The following is a 22,582-nucleotide window of genomic DNA, read 5'->3' on the forward strand; positions in this document are numbered from 1 at the left end:
ACCACTGACATACAGTAACTTAATGTCGATAGCATAGCTTATGTTACATAAATTGGGTTTTCAGTTCATACTAAAATCTCTTTTAGACTTTTGAATGGCGTTTCCTATTTTCTCTCTATTTTAATTACTTCCAAGAAAAAATAATTATATTCCTCAGAGTGATCTGATGTCAGGTTTGCAGTTTCTTTAAAGCTTTAGGATAAGATCCTGGATACAAGCAGGCTGTTACTGTAACATTTTGCTAAAATCCTGTGACACCCCACCAGCACAAATCAAACATCACTGTCCAAAAATGTGCACATAACATAATTTGTGATTAACAATTATTCATACTGAAACTGTGAGCCACTAATTATTATCAAAAGTGATGATGACTTCACTAAAGCACAGTGATTCTGAGATCTATATGAGTCTGGCACGCTCTTTCCAAAATCAAAACGTCCTAAATTCAATAAGAAATGATTTCAGCGTTGTTTGAAAAATACACTCTAAAAACAAACGGTGCTGTATAGCACCAAAAGTGGTTCTTTGATCGTAATCATAGAAGAACCGTTTTTAGTGCCATATAGCACCGGTGAAGCACCTGTGTAGAACCACATAGTGCTATATAGAACCATATGCTCTATGGCCCCCGTATGGTTCTACACAGGTGCTTCACTGGTGCTATAAAGCAGTAAAAACGGTTCTTCTATGATTACGAAGAACCACTTTTGGTGCTATATAGCACTGTTTGTTTTTAGAGTGTGTATAGCTCAGCTGTACAGAACAGATGCGGCTATGAAAAGTAGAAGTACACAGATAAAGGCAAATAAAAAGTAAGAGATTTTGCCTTAAAGTGCACAACTGTGCAGTTCAAACAGTTGACAACACAAACTCCCTATAGTGAAACGCACTTGTTGAACAGCATTTGTCAGTCTTGGGCACACTGTTGCCCAGTGGCACATCTCATACCAGCCATTCTGCCAGACCAGCTGTTCAACATAACGTTCAGCATAACTCCAGGACTTACAGTATGTGTGTGGATATACTTACAATGTGAATGATTTTTATATTTTGAAGTACTGTCAGCTGCGTTTTGTTAGAGAAACTATTTACGATGTTGCGCAGTCAATGTGTGTTCTGTTTTTTTTTTTTACAAAAATTGTTACAGTAATAGACAACTTACTGGCAATTTGTTGCCTGTGCTGTAGTAATGCTGTTGATGATTTACACAAAACTTTTGTGTGCAGTTAAAGTCTGGGATAAATAATCTCCAATAGAAAACTAGGGACACCCTTAAAGGTGCATTGTGTAACTTTTAGAAGGATATGTTGACAGAAATGCAATATAATATACATAAATATATCATCAGTGGTCTATAAAGACGTTACAAAATGAACAGTATTGTTTTTATTACCTTAGAATGAGCCATTTTAGTGGGTTTCCTTACATGGAAGTCACCATTTCGCGCCACTAAATGCAGCTAAAAATCTCCACAGAGGACGAAAAGTGCAAATATCTCTTATATGGGATATAGCTCTATAGTAGGGATTCACTGATCCAAAATTACTGTCCCAATACCGACATTCGCTTGCTTGCTTACTTACTTACACTACAAATAGGAAAAAGAGGCTACTATTTGCACGAGCTCACCAAAATTGGACAGTTGAAGACTTGAAAAATGTTGCCTGGTCTGATGTGTCTCGATTTCTGTTGAGACATTCAGATGGTAGAGTCAGAATTTGGCTTAAATAGAATGAGAACATGGATCCATCATGCCTTGTTACCACTGTGAAGGCTGGTGTTGGTGGTGTAATGGTGTGGGGGATGTTTTCTTGGCACACTTTAGGCCCCTTAGTGCATCGTTTAAATGCCACGGCCTACCTGAGCATTGTTTCTGACCATGTCCATCCCTTTATGACCACCATGTACCCATGATGTCTACTTCCAACAGGATAATGCACCATGTCACAAAGCTCGAATCATTTCAAATTGGTTTCTTGAACATGACAATGAGTTCACTGTACTAAAATGGCCCAGATCTCAACCCAATAGAGCATCTTTGGGACGTGGTGGAACGGGAGCTTCGTGCCCTGGATGTGCATCCCACAAATCTCCATCAACTGCAAGATGCTATCCTATCAATATGGGCCAACGTTTCTAAAGAATGCTTTCAGCACCTTGTTGAATCAATGCCACGTAGAATTAAGGCAGTTCTGAAGGCGAAAGCGTGTCAAACACAGTATTAGTATGGTGTTCCTAATAATCCTTTAGGTGAGTGTATATCGGTGCATCCCTACTCTATAGTAATTATAATTATCAAAAAATTGTATATTTAAATGTGAGATAAACATGTGTTCGAGAGAGTGAGAGAGAGTAAGAAAGTATGGGGTCACTTCTCTGTAATTTCACCAGCTGCCCTCTATTAATTAAATGTAACACCGATGAAAGGCGGTGAGAAAATGAATACCATCAGCATAACCATCATCATTCAGCTCATTAACAGATTGGTCCAACTCATTGGCCAGGACAGCAAAAATAACTGTCATTACTGCTCATAAACAATATCTCATTCATTAAAATGTGCCTGTGCTACTTGTTAGATAATGAGTTTGTTGATCCAAAATCTGAATGCAATGTAGAAGAGACTGCTGAGGGGTATAGAAACGTCTGCTGATGCCGTACCACAGTTTCACAGACTGGACATGTGCAGTGAACAGGTAATTGTTAGTTAATGGGTTGTTAATAATGATGTGTGGGCAACCGCATGAAGTGATTTGGGAAATTAAAGAAAGAGAGAGATTGTAAAAGCTTTGTGAAGGAGATGCACCAATATACATTATTTTTCTACACTTTCTACTGCACCAGGAACATAAAAAACCCGGAGTGGCGTGATTACACATTGCTTTGAATTGAGAGGGTAAAATTGCTGTTTGGTCAAATCAAATACTACTTTTCCAGTTTGGGTGTTGCTGAGCAACATTAAAAGCTTGATGCTTTGGCTTCTTTTAAAATAATTTTGGTAGGAAAATATATTTAAGCCTGCTTCACATTAATTTGACGAATCCTAACAGCGGGCAACTAAGCCGGATAAGTTTGAATTATACAAATTCAACAAATTTCAACTGAAACATATAGGTTATGGAAACAGTTTATAATAAGGTTGTATAATGTTAAGGGATAATGCACAATACCAGTCATGGGCTATAACACGCACAGTTATACCATTATACACAGGGTTCCCACACCTTAGTTAACTTCAAATTCAAGGACCTTTCAAGGAATTTCCAGGTCCAATACCCTCAAATTCAAGGACTAAATTTGGGGACACATTTCAAGTGAGAGCAAGGTTACATTGTGTTACCTTTTAAGATACATTGTAACAGTTCCCTTTCGAGGGAACTCGCGCTGCGTCACTGCGGTAACACTTTTTGGATGCCTCCAGGGGTAAGTGCGTCTGAATGTGTATATCAAATTCAACCAATGGTCAAGCTTAACGACAAAGACAGGGTGACGCGAGAACCAGGAAGTATATCACTATTTGAAATATTCCCAAATACGGAGTTACAGGGATGCAGGAAGTATGGCAAGGGAGACGCAGCGTCTCGTTCCCTTCTCAGGGAACAACATTTACATACGTAACCCGAGACGTTTTCATGTGTCAAACACAACTATGCAAAAAGCATTTTGGTATGAATCAACTTTCGCATACAGAAGATATAAACATTTAAAGCGAGAAGTTTAGCACGTGTGCTTAAAAAGTCTAGAATTTTTATGATGTCATCCTACACTACACAGGGAATAAAATGAATTTTTTCCAGAACTTTTTGCGTAAAATAGATTCAAGCACTTTCAATGACCTGCATCTATGTATGTATATTTTCAAAAACTTCCCAGGGCCTTAAATTATTTCCACCAGATTCACAAACTTTCAAGGATTTCAAGGACCCGTGGGAACCTGTATACACCAACAACAACAAAAAAGCAGCGCATTAACACTGGAATGATCAAACAAACTGTACAGAAGTGAACACAGTGCCCCCTGCTTACAACCACGCAGCAGGCGATGAATTCATCACTTTGGTGAATTTCTTATTCTTACTGAACCTGAAAGATTATTTACAGATCATACAGTCTGTACTGAACAGACCACCTATCTCGCTCTCCCTCGCCACAAGGATACACAGTGAATTAAAACAGGCTCAGTGTGTTATAGTGCATTATTCATTGCTACCTGTCAGAGGAACAGGTCATTTGCATAACAAAAACACACAGGGAACATCCAAGAAAAGAGGGGTCAAAGAATTCAAAGTATAAAACTAAGAGCACTTAAAATATGACACATAATAAACACCTCCCCGGCTTCCCATCATTGCGTGATAGGCCTATATAAAATCATCTGCCGGTAAAAAGCTCTAGAGTTATGGATATATGTTCCAGACGGAGACTAAGTAATGTCATTTAATCACACTCTTCTTTCTATATTCTATCCGTCTTCATCCTTAACCTCATTTCTGGCAGCCGTGCTGTGCTTTATGTAAACCTGGTGACCAAAGGGTTGTCGTGACAACCGTTCAAGGGCACAGAGCGCTCGGGGCTTTATGGGAAACTCATAACATATTGCCCATCTATTTGAAATTAATAATTTGCATCATAAATGAATATTCACTTTTTTGTTAACGCCCTCATGAAGTCTCACACTCATTTGACTGATTTTTAGAAAATATTTTGTCTGCTATAAAGGTGTCATAAAATAATAAAACTGCATGTAAAGAATTATAAAACTCATATGAAACCGCATGTGCGCACTTTTGAACAACCTGAGAAACAGATGTTCGTATGTGCGTTCACGACATGACTGTATTACTTCAAAAGACTTAATAATGTGTTCTGTGGTGCTTATAACAGTTTTGTTGTTATTTTGGAGATGCACAGCCCCTATTCTCTTACATTTAATAGAATGATATTTTTTTAAAGGGATAGTTCACCCAAAAATGACATGATTTACTCATCATTATGTTTTAACAAACCTTGTTTTTTCTGCTGAACACAAATGAAGATTCCACCATTCACTTCCATAATAAGAAAAATACTACTATCAGGGTTCCCGCACCTTAGTTAACTTCAAATTCAAGGACCTTTCAAGGACTTTCCAGGTCCAATACCCTCAAATTCAAGGACTAAATGCGGGGACACATTTCAGATGAGAGCAAGGTTACATTGTGTTACCTTTTAAGATACATTGTTACAGTTCCCTTTCGAGGGACCTCGTGCTGCGTCACTGCGTGACACTTTGGCGACGCCTCCAGGGGTAAGTGCGTCTAAATGTGTATATCAAATTCAACCAATGGTGAGACTTAACGACAAAGACAAGGTGATGCCGGAGCCAGGAAGTATATCGCTATCTGAAATACTGCCAAAGACGGCGTTACAGGGACGCAGGAAGTATGGCAAGGGAGACGCAGCGTCTCGTTCCCTTCTCAGGGAACAACAGTTACATACGTAACCCGAGACTTTTTCATGTGTCAAACACAACTATGCAAAAAGGCATTTTGTTATGAATCAACATTCGCATACAGAAGATGTAAGCATTTAAAGTGAACAGTTTAGCACGTGTGCTTATAAAGTCTAGACTTTTTATGATATAATCCTACACTACACAGGGAACAATATGGATTTTTTCCCAGAAAATTTCTTGCATAAAATAGATTTAAGCACTTTCAATGATCTGTATCTTTGTATGTATATTTTCAAAAACTTCCCAGGGCCTTGATTTTTTTTCACCCAGATTCACAAACTTTCAAGGACTTCAAGGACCCGTGGGAACCCTGTACTATGGAAGTCAATGGTGCTCAAAAACGGTTCAAACATTTCTCAAAATATCTTCATTTGTGTTCAGCAGAACAAATAAATGAATACAGGTTTGTGACAACGTGAGGGTGAACAAATGATGACAGAATTTTCATTTTGGGGTGAACTACCCCTTTAAATATTCACCTTAAGTGTTCAACAAAAGAAAGTATGCAGTATCTTCATTTTATCTAGTTGCTCACAAATGTTACAAGCATACAAATGCGTAACACACACAGAGGGAAGAGATTAAAATACCCATGAATCAACTGTGAACTCCTACACATACTGTACAGGCCTTTTGCCATTCTGTCATGTCACCAACTGCAACGAGGCTCTACAAATGTCTATCTACGTTTGTGTGTCCATCACTGAATCGTCCTTCCTCTGCCGCTGCTTAATCTCAAACCCATGGGGGGACTTGTGGAAATGAGAAATTCATCAGCTAGATAAACCCTGTCTCAAAATGATCCACCCAGCTGTGATGAGCCAGACCTCCAAGTATCTGCTGAAATACAGTACAGGACTGTAGAAGCGGAACTATGGTTGCATTTGACTTTAGAAGACAGACAACAGAAAGTAAGCAGACATTAGATAGATCAATATCCTGTTGTTAAGCCATATGTTCATGAAACTTTCATCATTCATCGCTAAATATACACACAATTACAGATTGGTTTCATCTTAAATAAAATTCACCTAAATAAACTCTTCTCTTACAAAAGGATATTCAAGCATAAAGATGAAGCAGAGGGTCCTGCTCCCCATAACAACAATAGAATGGGGGGCCGGTAATGTTCAATTCAATTAGAGAAAGAAAACAATCTATGAAATTATTTCCATAATACTTTTTTACTTTTTTGATTTCTAAACATGCATAAACTGTCACGTTTGGTAAAACGCTTGGAATAGGACTGTGAGTACAGTTTGGAATACTGTGAATCCTCAATTTAGTTAAACGTGAAATCTATTTCTTACATATTCTTGCATATGTGACCCTAAACAAGAAAACAATTTTAAAAGGAAAACACCACTGTTTTTCAATATTTTACCTCAACTTAGACGAATGAATACATACCTATCTTTTTTTCAATGCGTGCACTAAATCTTTGTACAGCATGTCCTGAATGTGTTAGCATTTAGCCTAGCCCCATTCATTCCTTAGGATCCAAACAGGGAGGAATTTAGAAGCCACCAAACACTTCCATGTTTTCGCTATTTAAAGACTGTTACATGAGTAGTTACACAAGTAAGTATGGTGGCACAAAATAAAACGTGGTGATTTTTTAAGTGGATAAAAATGAGAAATGTATTGTATGGCGGAAGAGCACTTAGTTTCCAGCACTTCGACCTTGGGTAATATTACAATATAGACGGTTTCGGCAGTAACAACATAAACAAGCGGCTGTCATGGTCCGCACCTAACTTTTGGTAAACTCCGCTAAGAATAAATAACAACAAGTTCTTTAAACGTAGTATTATTTTTAAAACAAGCAAAAAAACAACAACACATAGATTAGGAAACCAAAACATTTGTTATTTTCGACGAGGCATTTGTTCAAGAGATCAGTTTAGCAACTAGTCATACCATTAAAAAAACGAAATCGGAAGAAATGTTCGGATCCAGACGTGTATCGTGTCAGCGCGCGTGCGTCCGATGAAACCCTCTATAGTTCTCATCTTTTATCCAAAAATCGCCAGGTTTTATTTTGTGCCACAATACTCATGTAAAACGCATGTAACAATCTTTAAATAGGGAAAACATGGAAGTGTTTGGTGGCTTCTAAATAAATTCCTGTTTGGATCCTATGAATGGGGCTAGGCTAAATGCTAACACATTCACAATGTGCTGTACAAAGATTTACTGTACACATTGAAAAAACTATCCTAACAAACCATACATCAATGGAAAGCTTCTTTTTTTATTTTTAATTGATTTTTATATCTCAATTTAAAAAAAAACTTTGATGCTTCTATTGTCATAATTAGATTACAGTATGAGACTTAAACCTGGATTCACAGACAGGATTTCTGGCTTATATTACATATTACATTTTTCTTATTTACAATTTTGTAATTGTCTTTAAAGACTAACTAAACCCTAAACCAACTTTTTTTTTAGTTAATGATCTGTAAGAATGATGCTTTATATCAATGAATGCTGTTCATTGATTTTAGTTTTGACATTTGGATATAAAGTGTTTCAATACTACAATATACTGTATGGTGTAAAAACGTATTGAGTGCTGCCCTCTTCAGGTTGAACGGTGGCTACTGCAGTTGAATTTTCCTATTGGATGTTGGGTCCAAAAAATAACTCGTGACGAGCTTAGTTTGTCACCTCTATCTCCGTTGGGATCTGCCCACTTTTCTTGCATTTTTCAAATATTGCCAGTGGGTGGAGTCAGGCTCTGACCAGGGGTTTAGTTGCGCTTTAAATTGAATAGCAATTGTGCAGACTGTCAAAGCAAACTGTTTACTTGTGCCATTTAGATCTCTGGTCCCCTTCCAAAGGGGACGAGTGGGGGTGCTAGTAGGATCCCCCTAGAGCGCTGACACGATTCAAAAACTTTACATGGTATAAGTGGGCAAGAGCACAATGGGTTTAGTCCCTTACTGTGTACTGTACAGACCTGGTACCTTTCTGGAGTGCATATTTCTCTCTATACTGCAGTTCTTCAGTTCTATAAAGTGATTCAGAGATGACTCACACCCTTTACACCCACTAACAGCACACAAACGCACTTTTACACTTTTTCACAGGAGGGAAGAGTCGCCCTGAGCCAAGCCACACACCCACACGCCCGCCCCTCAAAGCTGTAGACCAGGACACCACGCTCAAGCTCTGCATACGTGTGTGCGTGTGTGTGCATTTTACTTCACTCTCTCCCTCACATTTCTGTATTTCTGTCACACACACAACACAGTAAATCCTCACCAGCCTTGCCACATGTCATATGAAATACAATATTTATGTCTCCCCTTAGGACACACCCGGCAGTCAGTTCTGGAATCCCCAAAATGCCTTGCTTGGAGACAAGAGAGCCTTATGTGTGTGAGTACAAATGTTCATTCGACCATGCATAAATAAGTGCTTTACATTCTCCTCTCAAATAAACCTATGCTGACCATTGGAGAAAGAAGCAAACGTAATCATTCTGAGCCGAGACAGGCAGCGTCTAATTTCAGGAAAAGACCTCAAAAAGCAGCTAATGCACCTTCTTACATGACAATCAATTATGATGGTGCACAGCGGAGAGAGAGAGCAGCATTGTAACAAGACTCTTTCATCTTTCTGACAGGATCCTTGTGGTTCTCCTGCCGATCGTTCAGTAAAAGAAAGGAAAATTAGTTCAGGTTTCTGTTCAAAGGGAATGATTTGAAAGATCTTATAGTGTATGTGCATGCATCGACCGAAGAAAAATCTAATTTTCAATCATTTCTCCGAACAGTGATTAAATAGAAAGCATAAAGACACTTTTGTATAAATAATGTGTGGGTCTGCAACAAGGATCCGGAGACCCTTAAGGGCCCATGGTGGTGCTATTACCGGTGGTCCTGCAAGTATAGTTTAAATGCAAAATAATTATTTAGAAAAATGTAACTACACTGTAAAAAAATTCTGTAGAAATTACAGTGTTACTTGCAGCTGGTTGCCAGTAACTTACCGTAGATTTAAATTTATGTTATTTAGTGGCAACATTTTGTTCAAAGTGTGATGGATGTCAGCGCCAACGCTCCCGGTACTTCCCATTCACTCGAATACTGACTACATTCCCCATCATGCACTGTGACCCGCTGATTACACACCAGCTGCAGCGTATCAGCGGGTCTATTTAACCTGGGACTCTGCCACTTGTACTTGGCGAAGTCTTGTTTGCCCTAGCAGCATTTCTGAGCGTTTTCCCTGTGTGTACCCGTGTTCGATTTCCTGGTGTTATTTTGGACTGTCTCTTGGTTTTCTGATTCTTGCCGCCTGCCCTGAACTTGGACTGGATTACGACTACGACTGCTTTCTGCCTGCCCCGATCTTGGACTGATTACGTTTATGATTGATTGCCGCCTGCCCCGACCCTGGTCTGTTAAACGTTTATGATTACTTGGATGTGCCCATTGATTACTGTTGTTTGCTATTTGTTAACATCAATAAAGAGTTGCAAATGGAACCTAACCTGTCAGTCTCGTCACAGAAGACTTCGCCGCCACAGGTTCCAGCAACCGTGGCACAGCTTACAGGCGAGCTGTCCACACAAGCAAACATCCTGGCGGCTCATCAACATCAGTTAGTCCGACTGACATCTCTCACGGAGGAATTAGCTCGCTCTGTGCAGAGCTTAGCTACATCGGCTAACAACGCCGCTACACCAGCTCCCACGCCTCCTCCACCTCGACCCATAGCCACGCCTCCGGCTTCAGTGACACCCCGTCTGGCATTCCCTGAAAAGTTTGATGGCACCCCAGATCGATGTAAAGGCTTTCTCATGCAGTGTGAGCTTTTCATCGCCCAGCAACTCCACATTTACACCACGGAGGTTAGTAAAATCTCATTGATTTGTTCTTTGCTTACGGGGAAAGCATTAGAGTGGGCTACGGCATTGTGGGCAGCTGGCAACTTTAACCAAAGTACCTTTGATGAGTTTAAGAGCACCATGCGAGCTGTGTTTGAACACCCAGCAGGAGGTCGAGACCCAGGTGAACAACTACTCTCCCTTAGACAGGGGCGCCGCTCAGCGGCCGAATTCGCTCTGACCTTCCGCACACTCGCTGCGCAGACCAACTGGGTTGAAGATACATTGAAGACATTGTTTCGTCAAGGTTTAAGTCAAGAATTACAGTCCGAGTTAGCCTGCCGTGACGAAGGGAGGAGTTTTGATGAATTCGTCAAGCTGGCTATACGAGTGGATAATTTAGTACGTAGTCGCAGACCAGTCCATGTATTTGAGACTCACACAACTCACCTAGTATCTTCATCTGACACGAGTGAACCCATGCAAGTGGGCAGAGCACGACTAACGGCGGATGAGAGAGAACGCCGCTTTCGTCAACGTCTATGCCTGTATTGTGGTGAAGCTGGCCATGTCCTGGCTGTCTGTCCCTCACGACCAGCTCAGACACGCTTAGGTCGGGTGAGTGCATCTATTCCATCTACTACATTTGAATGTATGGAAGTTTCTGTCTCGTTGACATGGCAACGAAGTAAATTTAACACCAAAGCATTACTTGATTCCGGGGCTGCGGGAAACTTTATTGACGCGGGATTAGTGAAATCTCATGGAATCTCAGTAACCCCTTGTGTACCCCCTCTTTCTATCGCAGCGTTAGACGGAAGACCATTGGGCACCGGTCACGTCACGCATATCACCCAAAGCATCACACTTGTTACTGAAAACGACCACACAGAAGAGATTGTCTTTTACGTCATATCATCTCCTCACAATCCAGTCATTCTGGGATTCCCCTGGTTGCATTTACACAATCCACTTGTTTCCTGGAAGGAAAAGAGCATTCTGAAGTGGAGTGATAAATGTATGAAATCCTGTTTGAGTGAGTCACCTGATCTTTCTGTATGCATGTCACAAATTAATCCAGTACCCAGTTTACCTGATAATGTTCCCCACGAGTATTCAGATCTTGCCATTGCATTCAGCAAGATCAAAGCCACACAGTTACCACCTCATCGAACCAGTGATTGTGCTATTGAGCTGTTACCCGATGCTGTGCCACCTAGAGGACGCATCTTTCCTCTATCAGAACCAGAACAACAAGCCATGAAGAAATACATCGCAGAAGAACTTGAGAAGGGCTTCATACGTCATTCTACGTCACCAGCCTCTGCAGGGTTTTTCTTCGTGGGCAAGAAAGATGGCAGTCTTAGACCATGTATTGATTATCGGGGCCTGAATGACATCACAGTAAAATTCCGCTATCCATTACCCCTAGTACCAGCTGCTTTGGAACAACTACGCAGTGCTAAGATCTACAGCAAGTTGGACCTTCGTAGTGCTTACAATTTGATTCGTATTCGTGAAGGGGATGAATGGAAAACAGCATTCTCCACTAGTGATGGTCACTATGAATACTTGGTGATGCCCTTCGGTCTATCTAACAGTCCGTCCGTGTTCCAGTCCTTTATTAATGATGTTCTCCGGGACATGCTTAACCGATTTGTGATTGTTTACATAGATGACATACTAATTTATTCTGATTCTCTAGAACAACATGTGGTACATGTCAGAACTGTCCTCCAGCGCCTCATTGAACACCAGCTCTACGTGAAAGCAGAAAAATGTGAGTTTCATCAGTCCTCTACGTCCTTCCTGGGGTATATCATAAGTCCAGACGGGGTGGCTATGGATGAAAAGAAGGTGGAGTCAGTTCTACAGTGGCCCAAACCTACTACGGTAAAGGAACTCCAAAGATTTTTGGGATTCGCTAATTTTTATAGAAGATTTATCAAGAATTTCAGTATTGTTGCTGGCCCTTTAACTTCACTTGTGCACAAGTCAAATCACAAGCTCTCATGGAACCCGGAAGCCGAAGCTGCCTTCAGTGATCTCAAGACCCGTTTTACTTCAGCTCCCATTCTACATCATCCAGATCCCGAGAAGCCTTTCATAGTCGAGGTGGATGCCTCGAATTCTGGAGTGGGCGCGATATTATCACAGAAACAAGGTAACCCAGGCAAAGTTTACCCTTGTGCTTTCTATTCTAGAAAACTGAATCCTGCTGAGAGAAATTATGATGTGGGTAACCGGGAGCTTTTGGCCATGAAGGCGGCCTTAGAAGAATGGCGGCATTGGCTAGAGGGCGCCAAACACCCTTTCCTGATTCTCACAGACCATCGCAACCTGGAATATTTACAATCTGCCAAACGTCTCAATACCCGGCAAGCAAGGTGGGCTCTGTTCTTCACTAGATTTCAATTTACTATCACATACCGACCTGGATCCAAAAACACCAAAGCAGATGCATTGTCACGTATCTTTGATTCTTCACCCCAGCCTGTTTGTTCCGAGCCCATCATCCCACCCTCCCTCATTGTAGCTCCTGTTCAGTGGAATGTAATGCAAGAGATAAATCAACTCAACAATGCTAACCCACCACCAGCGGAATGCCCTGCAGACCGTACTTACGTTCCTCCATCTCACAGGAAGCAGGTCATTCAATGGGTACACACATCTCTCTCTTCTGGGCACCCGGGCATTAACTCTACTTTGGTGATGCTGAAGAACAAGTTTTGGTGGCAGTCCATGTTACCTGATGTCAGCGCGGTGGTGAACGCCTGTACGGCTTGCGCAGCCAGTAAAACCCCACACCAGAACCCAGCTGGTCTCCTCCAACCCCTTGTGATCCCACAGAGACCATGGTCTCACATAGCAGTGGATTTTGTGACGGATCTGCCCAGGTCTGATGGTAACACAGTGGTACTTTCTGTCATTGATCGTTTCTCTAAAGCATGTCGTTTTATCCCTCTGCCCAAGCTGCCATCCGCCATGGAAACCGCTGAACAGCTGCTGCATTGTGTGTTCCGGTATTACGGACTTCCTGAGGACATTGTATCTGACCGGGGACCGCAATTCACGTCCAAGGTATGGAAAGCATTCTTCAAAGCTCTAAACATCAACATCAGTCTTACATCCGGTTATCACCCACAATCTAATGGTCAAGTTGAACGTCTTAATCAAGAATTAACTAAGTTTCTCAGAGTTTACTGTCACAAGAATCAGCATGACTGGTGTCGCTTCCTACCTTGGGCGGAATATGCACAGAATTCACTTAAGAAAACTTCCACGGGTCTCACTCCATTTCAATGCGTCCTGGGATACCAACCGCCTATCTTTCCCTGGGATGAAGAACTCGCAGACATCCCGGCCATTGACGCTTGGTTCACCCGAAGTCAGGAAACTTGGCAAGAAGCTCATGTCCATCTGTCCCGAGCCATCAGGAAGGTCAAGGAAAAAGCAGATCGCCATAGAACCCCAGAACCCCACTACGAACCTGGTCAGTTGGTGTGGCTTTCATCCAGAGACCTGAAGCTTCGTCTCCCCTGCAAGAAGTTGAGTCCCAGGTATGTTGGTCCTTTTAAAATTTTGAAACAAGTTAATCCTGTCTCCTACCGTCTTGATCTCCCCCCTAATTACCGTATCTCTCCCACTTTCCATGTTTCCCTGTTAAAACCTGCCGAGGACCCGGGAGCGGCTGTAGAGTCTGGAGGATCAGGGCCCCCTCCCATCATGGTGGACGGAGAAGAGGCCTATCTGGTCAGCGAGCTGCTGGACTCCAGACGTCAGGGCTCCAACCTGCAGTACCTCGTCAACTGGGAGGGGTATGGTCCCGAGGAGAGGTCGTGGGAGAACGCTAACGACATCTTGGATCCCAACCTCATCCATGAATTTCACAGACTACACCCGGATAAACCTGCCCCTCGTCCCCGAGGTCGTCCTCGAAAGAACACTTCCCGCGTCTGGAGCCGCTCGCAGGGGGGGGGCTCTGTGACGGATGTCAGCGCCAACGCTCCCGGTACTTCCCATTCACCCGAATACTGACTACATTCCCCATCATGCACTGTGACCCGCTGATTACACACCAGCTGCAGCGTATCAGCGGGTCTATTTAACCTGGGACTCTGCCACTTGTACTTGGCGAAGTCTTGTTTGCCCTAGCAGCATTTCTGAGCGTTTTCCCTGTGTGTACCCGTGTTCGATTTCCTGGTGTTATTTTGGACTGTCTCTTGGTTTACTGATTCTTGCCGCCTGCCCTGAACTTGGACTGGATTACGACTACGACTGCTTTCTGCCTGCCCCGATCTTGGACTGATTACGTTTATGATTGATTGCCGCCTGCCCCGACCCTGGTCTGTTACGTTTATGATTACTTGGATGTGCCCATTGATTACTGTTGTTTGCTATTTGTTAACATCAATAAAGAGTTGCAAATGGAACCTAACCTGTCAGTCTCGTCACACAAAGTTAAATGAACATTAAACATTTACCAAGTCTTTGTCTTTACAGAGTAAAACTAAAATAGCAGCATCAAGCAAAACATTCTGGGAAACAAAATCTGAAGCAAAAAACAGAAAAAGGTTGATGATGATTTCTGGTTCCCAGAATGCTTTGCATGAGGCTGTTATTGTATAGTTTTATTCTGTAAAGATAAAGACTTGTTAATATTTAAAATGTATTTAACTTTGAACAAACTCTTGCCAGGAAATAACTTTAAATTGTGTAAATGTAAATAAATTTAAATCTATGGTAAGTTACCGGCAACCAGCTGCTAATAACACTGTAATTTCTACAGATTTTTTTACAGTGTACTGTAGGCATCAAACAAAAATGCATTTACATCCTAAAACCGTATTTTCCGGACTATAAGTCGCACTTTTTTCATAGTTTGGCTGGTTCTGCGACTTTAAGTCAGGTGCGACTTATAGTCAAAATTATTTTATATGAACCAAGAGAAACCGTTACCGTATACAGCCGCGAGAGTCCGCTTTATCCTGCTCCTGTATTTATGTAATTCAATGGATTCAGTGATGTGAAATGACTTCGGGACCTTTTTAAACTTGATTTGGCCTGTTGTGTTAATTTAGCCTATTAAGCCTCCTAGGTATGTTCTGTATGCTATTGAGTATTGTGTAAATAACTGTTTATGTTACGTTAACATGTTTGAACATCTATTTAGCCTGCTATTCTGTGCTATTGTTAAGTTTAATAACTTGGCTTTCCAGATTAAATTTCTGTTCTTTGGCCTGGATTTTGTGAAATCATTTTTTAAATAAATGTGACGTAAATGCAACTTATATATGTTTTTTTTCCTCTTTAAAACGCATTTTTGACTGATGCGACCTATACTACAGAGCGACTTATAGTCCAGAAAATACGGTAATAAAAAATGTAAATAATTATAAAAATTCCCACATTAAAATCTTTTCTAGGGATTGACCGATATGGATTTTTCAGTGCCGGTGCCGATGACGATTTTTGTTTCATCAGCCTTAGCCGATGACCGATACAGGCTGCCCATTTTCTTGAGCCGATATTTGGAGCCAATACTGCTTTTGCTCACTCAATTTACATCATAAAAATGACACAATGATGATGCCAAATGTTACAAGTCTCAATTTAAAAAAGTAACATTTATTGAACTAAAAAAAAACAATATTTAACAAATAGAACTATCAGCAAAGGATATAGATTTCTAGCACTTTACTACTACAAATATATATAGGGGTGGTTTCCCGGACAGGAACTATTGTTTTCTCATTTCTATGTAAAGCACTTTGAATGACCTCTGTGTATGAAATGTGCTATACAAATAAACTTGCCTTGCCTTGCCTTGCCTTAAACTAGGACTAGAGCTTAGTTTAATTAGGAAATATAACTAATTTTACCAAACGTGCCTTACTAAAAACATTACTTGTTTCCATGTTGAGGCAAAACACAGGACACTGATGTAATTTAAGATATGTTAAAAAGAGATGTTATTAGTTTGGACAGTTCTTACATTTATTTTAGTCTAGGACTAGTCTAATCCCTGTCCGGGAAACTGCCCCATAGAGATGAGAATTAAAACCCGCTTTGTTCAGCTATAATCAGCTATTAGGCCGAGCTTTCGATGCTGTCATGGAAAGGTTGGTTGTTTTTATTCACATGACCTGCAATCGCTTGCGGCTTCCAGCACTATGTCTGTAAATAATGCGGGGAAAAAATCGGCGAACACGGCAGCCACGTATCGGCCAATGCCGATACACATAAAACTCGCAAATATCGGCCCGATATATAGGCCGGCCAATATATCGGTCTATCTCTAATCTTTTCAGTTAATTATTATGTGGTATGCCAAAAGCTATTATTTTATTATATTCAATCTAACTCATGATAACAAAGTATGTAAAGCCAGTTCATCCAAAATTGAAAATTCTTGTTACAAACCAAATTACTGTATTCTGACGAACACAAAGTTTGATTTTTTTAATGAATGTTTGCAACCAAACCGATCATAAGCCCTATTGACTTCCATAGTAGGATAAAAGAATACTATGGAAGTCAATGGGGCTTCTGATTGGTTTGGTTACAAACATTCCTTAAAATATCTTCCCGTGTTCAACAGAACAAAGAAATGTATTCAGGTTTGTAACAAAATGAGAGTAAGTAAATGATGACAAAAATTTTATTTTTGGGTGAACTATCCCTTTAAGGGGTTCTTGACCTGAGAAAGGTTAAAGACTTCTGGTTTTGCATGTTTACCCAAGAGGTATATGTCACAAATGGACCTTCTTTGTGGCAGGTTTACAAATTTCTGAGAATTCAAAACTTTTTACCAACAACAAATACTACACATTACTATTATTGCTTTATATAGCCCACATTTTTGTTATGTTATATACATTAATGATACATCCGATTGTGCCGTTTGTAGGAGATAGGTTTGTTATTACATTCACAGCAGAATTCTGACAAACAATAAAACATTTTTTAAAAATCAATAGACTAATATTGCAGAAGGGACTTGAGCAGTTATCTAGGGACAAATATCACAGATATAGGGGTTGGCTCTTTTGATTTGGCCCAGTAAGCAACAACCTACAGTAGCCACCAAACAGCATCTCCAGAGCTATAATAAAGCAATACCTAAAAAACTAGTCTTTTGGGAAAGTTTGCAAAGCATTCTATTTACATGACTTTCATGTGCAAACATCTATTTGTGGTGGTCAATTTTAATTTCGTGATGGACTGACAGATAAATGAATGTATGGGAAACACTGCATTCCAACGATGCTCCCTCGTTGTTGCTCGCTCCCATTTTTTGTATGATGTCACAGCAGTAGGCAGCACAAATATAATGACATGCCCATAATACCTCCCATTCTGAAGTGGTACTAAACTCAAGCTAAACGAGCCACAGTGAGCTGTCACGACCCGACCCATGGGGTATTATGCAATAGAAAAGCACCATTATAGACCTGCACAGTGCCTAGACCGTATATGATGGCTCTATTGGGTTTACATATACAATAATGCTGATTTATACTTCTGCGTCAGACCTATGCTGTAGTCTCTACGGTGTAGGCCACAAATCAAGTTTTATTTATACATCGTTATTATATACCAACTCGTCATTGGTGTCGATGTGCAACTACACATGCAGATCGCTAGTAGGCAGATACATTTTTACATGTTCTGTTTTGAAGAGGCCTGCATCAGGCTATGCAGTGCTATAGTGTAGCTATGGCGACAATTCTGACACAGAAGTATAATTCAGCCTTTACAGTGCATTTAATATTATCATCTTTTGTTGCCTGAAGTTAAACCCATGACCTTGGCATACCTAACACCACCCATTACGATTTCAGCTACAAGAACACATGTGGTTGTGTTGAAAACTCGCTTTGAGGCAATGTCACCATAAAAAGCAGTGTTGCCTTTCAGTTAAACCGCAAACCACAAAAGCACGGCACGACGAGTACCATAGTATAACTGGGAACGCACAGATGCTGGTTCTTTCAGCCAAAAAGCTCCACCAAAATCTTTACAGAGATGGCGGCATTACCATCAAAGTCAGGCCTCCAAACAGATGTTTACTTCTCTGTTCCCTGGAATGCATTTTGGCAAGCGATCTTGATAAACCGTAGCAACCAGAAGAGTTTATACGCAACATTTATGTAAAAAAAGCACAAAAAGTAAGAAACGTAGGAAGAAACAGATACATGGGCTTTTTTCACAGGAAAAATGTGGATGAGAAAATGATTTATAGAATAAAAATTACTAAAAAAAAATTTGCAACATGAGATCAAGTATAAACATGAGATAAAGTAAAAAAAAAGTAAAAATTAAAAAATAAATATTTTTATTACATATTTAAATAAATATTTTGCACTGCAAACGTTATTTCAACAATTTTTATACAACTTTTTTGAGTCAACTAACATTTTTAAAGGAATATTCCATTTTCTTAAAAGAAAAATCCAGATAATTTACTCACCACCATGTCATCCAAAATGTTGATGTCTTTCTTTGTTCAGTCGAGAAGAAATTATTTTTTTGAGGAAAACATTGCAGGATTTTTCTCATTTTAATGGAGTTTAATAGACACCAACAATTAACACTTAACTCAACACGTAACAGTTTTTTTCAACTGAGTTTCAAAGAACTATAAACGATCCCAAACGAGGCATAAGGGTCTTATCTAGCAAAACGATTGTCATTTTTGACAATAAAAATAACAAATATACACTTTTAAAGCACAACTTCTCATCTAGATCCGGTCCAGCGCGACCTAACATAAATGCGTAGTGACATAGGGAGGTCACGTGTTACATATATAAAACGCACATTTGCGGACCATTGTAAACAATAAACTGACACAAAGACATTAATTATTATCAGTTGACATCAGTGCTTTAAGTGGCCCAAAAGAAGTGCCGGTACTCTATTTTTCTTTTTTTTTTTTTTGCTGACTGGACTTCTATATTGAAGGGGTTTTATATTCAGCAGTCAACAGATGACCTGGTAAAAAATAATAAATCCTTATATAAGTTTGTGGATTTGCTTGAGCTAGAAATAGCTATTGAACATACGTAAAATGTGCAAAAGGTAGATATATAAGTAAAATTCAGCATGGTCAAATGCTAAAACTAGTTGTTCAGATAGAAAGAGCTTAAAAACAAAAACTTTAAAATGACACCAAGACCATGTCTATGGGTTCAAGAATAACAAAATAGCCTACTAGCAATTTAAAACTAGAAAGTCATCATTTTATTTTTTTCCCATGGTTTTCCATTTTGCGGGTGGTAAAACTGTGTGCGTCGTTAAAATTCATTGAAATTTCGTTGGGCAGTGTCCCAAACCAAAAAGGGCACTAAGGGGGATGGTACTATTAGTATGGTTTTAATAAACTATTATAAATATGATGTGTTATATTACTAGCATCAACTTAGACAAGTGATTATAATGGGAAATATAATAACAAGAATTAAAGTGTGACAAAAAATATTCAATATGATTTACCTGCTGGCTTGATGGATCTTTGAATCCATGTTTGCAATGTTGAACTGCCTTCAGCCTCCCTTTCCGTCTTTATTTTGTGAAGGCATTTGTGTTTTTTGTATTTTTTGCCTACAAAGTGTGCCAACAACAACAAATTTAGTGTTTATATTAACTTAGATCTGATCGGGAACATTAAATCCATTAGACAAGCGATAAGTAAGAATGTGGATATTTTTTTGTTGTTTGCTTGCTAAGCTGTTAGCACTTTTACATTTTAAAAATACATAAACAAACTTCCAAATGAGTATTTCTGCGGTTTAACAGCTGATATAATGTAATAAATCTACCTGTTAATGCAACGAACTTCAGAAACTGTCGTCCAGGCAGAGAGTGCACACAGAGATGCTGCGAAGCGGGCGGGAAAACACGAAGTGGATTAGCGGAATCAGAGATCTTTAGCGATCTTTAGGATCTTTTTATAGATCACAACCTTTGCGTGCGAAATTACGGAGGATAAAATACGGGAGATTTAAGGGAAAATACTAATACGGGAGGATGGCGGGAAAGAAGGGTAAAATACGGGACTTTCCCGGCCAAAACGGGATACTTGACGGGTAGAGTCACACCTCTCCACAACACATTGAGGCTGACTGACAGCAAAGGCGACGCACGCGCTTTTAACTTGTAAACTCAAGGGTGTATGGGTAATGTAGTCTCTGCTCTCGGTGGGACGAATTAGGAAGTGTACATTGTGAAGAGCGCTCTGAAAAGCGGCAGCGCAGCCAAAGAATTAAAACCTCTGATTTAAACATATGTGCAAATGAGCGTTCCGGTACGCTAAAAAACCGTTCTGGGCTCAGGGAGAGGTGGTGGTACGCTCAAGAGCTATTTTTAGAAGTGGCGGTACTGAGTACCGGCGCGTTCCGGCCCACTTAAAGCACTGGTTGACATACGTAGGAACGGTCCTCTTCCTCAACACTTGTAAACACTGGGGCGGAGTTTCACGTTCGTCGTCTGTGACCTCTTGACGCCATGATGTATTGCGTGGGGTCACGCTGACGCATCACGACCGGATCTAGACGAGAAGTTGTGCTTTAAAAGTGTATATTTGTTATTTTTATTGTCAAAAATGACAATCGTTTTGCTAGATAAGACCCTTATGCCTCGTTTGGGATTGTTTATAGTCCTTTGAAACTCCGTTGAAAAAAACTGTTACGTCTTGAGTTAAGTGTTAAAGGCGGAGTCCACCATGTTTGAAAAACGCTTTGGAAAAGGAGACGGGCCGACTACCAAAACACACTTATAGCCAATCAGCAGTAAGGAGCGTGTCTACTAACCGACATCCTTGCCGGGTTGCGTATGTGTGGGGCGGGTCTATCAACAGAAGGTCCAGATTTTATTGGGGTAGGGGCGTGTTTGTTTAGGTGATTTCAAATTTCAACATTGGCTTTCAAACATCGTGGACTCCGCCTTTAGTTGTTGGTGTCTATTAAAGTCCATTAAAATGAGAAAAATCCTGCAATGTTTTCCTCAAAAAACATAATTTCTTCTCGACTGAACAAAGAAAGACATCAACATTTTGGATGACATGGTGGTGAGTAAATTATCTGGATTTTTCTTTTAAGAAAATGGAATATTCCTTTAAGTTAAATAAACTAAACATTTTAAGGCATTTAGGTAACTTACTTTTTCACAGTATACTCTGTCCAATTGCGAAAACAGTTTAAAGCTTCAAATGTTTCAAAGCCAGCATTTCTTTTAGTTCCCTTCAGCTCATCATGTTCTCACCGAGGTCTTTAGGTGTGGCATGAATGTGAGGGGCAACTGAGAAATATAATGGACAGCTACAAACCTGTATGAGAGCTAGTATTTTTATGATGCAGTGATAGGCTCTCATTACCAGTGTTGGGGAAAGTTACTTTTCAAAAATGCATTACAATATTAAGTTACTCCCAAAAAAGTAACTAATTGCGTTACTTAGTTACTTTTCATGGAAAGTAATGTTTACGTTACTTTTAGTTACTTTTGCGTTACTTTTTCTTGGCTGAGGCTTGATCTCTTTCAGGCCTTTTTATGACTGAAAAGTTTTGCATTCAAAAATTACATTTTTTATCACAAAAATGTCAAGCTCTTGCCTGCTATCTTAGTTTCTCACTCAAACTGTTCCCACACAGGCGTGTACGCATAGAGTGCATAATGTGTTTAGTTTAATCCAGTACATATTTTTTAATCAAATTAATGAAACTAAAAAAGTAACTTGCATTACTTTTTTAAAAAAGTAACTCAAATATTAATACGTACATTTAAAAAGTAATGCGTTACTTTACTCGTTACTTCAGAAAAATAAAATTATTACGTAATGCACGTTACTTGTAATGCGTCACCCCCAACACTGCTCATTACCTTCGTCAATCGATATTGCCTACCTACAGTGTGCACAAGCATGCAAAAAACCCTGAATGGGTCAGGATGTTGAAATCAAACGACTAATTGCAAAGTCATCTACTCGAAAATCACATCTGAATATAAATGAAGGTAAACTCACTTTAAATTATCTGTGCATGAGCACCCAGCTCAGTTGAAATGAAAGGTGCACCAACCATCAACAGACTTTCTGTGTTTACAGAGCACACAATGACTAATTATCCAAATAAAAAACCTATTAAGAATTAATGCCAAATGGTTCATAGTAACAAAATTACATTCATATATTTGCCAGAATTAAACTCCTAACCTTAGTGTTGCTTGCACAATGCTTTACTCAAATA

General features: G+C 39.9%; 1 protein-coding gene across 1 annotated transcript in view; it reads right to left on the reverse strand.

The window, feature by feature from the left end:
* The window catches only part of cnksr2a (connector enhancer of kinase suppressor of Ras 2a), a 111,052-nt gene that overhangs the window by 83,753 nt on the left and 4,717 nt on the right, over positions 1–22,582 (reverse strand). The gene's annotated exons all lie outside the window — the stretch shown is intronic.

This window comes from Misgurnus anguillicaudatus, chromosome 25 (assembly GCF_027580225.2).
Source record: "Misgurnus anguillicaudatus chromosome 25, ASM2758022v2, whole genome shotgun sequence".
Lineage (NCBI taxonomy): Eukaryota > Metazoa > Chordata > Actinopteri > Cypriniformes > Cobitidae > Misgurnus > Misgurnus anguillicaudatus.